This window comes from Echinops telfairi, unplaced genomic scaffold (assembly GCF_000313985.2).
Source record: "Echinops telfairi isolate 266 unplaced genomic scaffold, ASM31398v2 ScPeMD7_7458;HRSCAF=8496, whole genome shotgun sequence".
Lineage (NCBI taxonomy): Eukaryota > Metazoa > Chordata > Mammalia > Afrosoricida > Tenrecidae > Echinops > Echinops telfairi.
The window spans coordinates 30,605,441-30,606,644 of NW_022111358.1; the positions used below are offsets into that span (position 1 = coordinate 30,605,441).

At 42.4% G+C, this 1,204-nt stretch overlaps 1 pseudogene; it reads right to left on the minus strand.

Moving 5' to 3' along the window:
- Positions 1–1,025: 1,025 nt before the first annotated feature.
- On the minus strand, positions 1,026–1,204 carry LOC115872993 (annotated as a pseudogene).

The following is a 1,204-nucleotide window of genomic DNA, read 5'->3' on the forward strand; positions in this document are numbered from 1 at the left end:
CCCAAACAACCAGATCCAGGTGGCTTTGTGGAAAAACTAGTGGATTTAACCACCATGTAGTGCATTGATGCTGTGTGAAATGCATTCTGCCTGGAACTTGGGCTCCTGAGAACACTTTCCCCTCCCCATGGGTGTCAGTCACTTGCTACCCTGAAAAATGGAAGCCAAGGTCCCTCGCCACCAAGCTACTGCTGTCCAGGGGGCAGGAACTGACAAGCTTTTGACATTCCTTAAATTGGGGGACTGACTTTGATCAACACCATGTCAACTTTAGTTCGGCATAACTCCATTTGAATTTAATATTACAAAGCCTTAAATAAAACCATGCTATTCTATATGCTAATTTATCAGTAAATAAGCTTATGTTTGCCAGTTGTATACATAATTACCAGGTGTATAAAGCTAGCTTTTAACAGCATTTTTGCACTGTGTCCTGTTTGTTTCAAGTCTTTAGATATTGGTCTTGTACCAGGTGAGCTCAACCACACCACTATATTAGTTCAAACCTTTATTAAACAGCTGGATGGAGAGCAGGTTAGCGCCTCTCACTCCAGAACAAAGACTTTCATGATTTTTATAGCTTAAAGCAGGGGGCTGGCTCAAGGGGAGGGATACACCAGCAGTTACATTCTTAGCAGGTTGCCCCGCCCCAGAGTTGGAGGAAACAGCACAGCTGAGATTTTACAAGATCAGGCTAATGGGGCGGGCAGAGTTCAGAGAAGGTCCTGTCTGGAGAGCCGGAAGTAGAAAGAGAAAGGACTGACTTGCTAGCAACTGTTGGAATTGTTTAAAAGCAAAAAAAAAAAGTTCATAAAATTAAACTAGGAAGTCAAACAACGTTCTTAGAGGATAACCCAATCCTAACAGCAGTAAAGTAGCAAAGATTGGAAAGAGATACATATGGAGACGACCAGCACAGTGTAAAGAGTTGAATATAGCAATTGAGCTTGAAAACTCACAATAAATAACAAAACAAGTAGTCACTGATAAACTCTGACTTTTGTTCCTTTGCATAGAAACCCCAGAGGGGGTGCACCGTTCCTGGAAGCACTGCAATACCAGGTCGATGCGTGGAGTGGACGGAGCAAGCTCCTATTCCATCTCCCTGCTCCAAAAATCCATTTAATATATTGTCCTCGGATAGAGGACGTATCAGATATTAAACTGATAAGAACACATACTACACTTGATCTTAGCCAAAAGG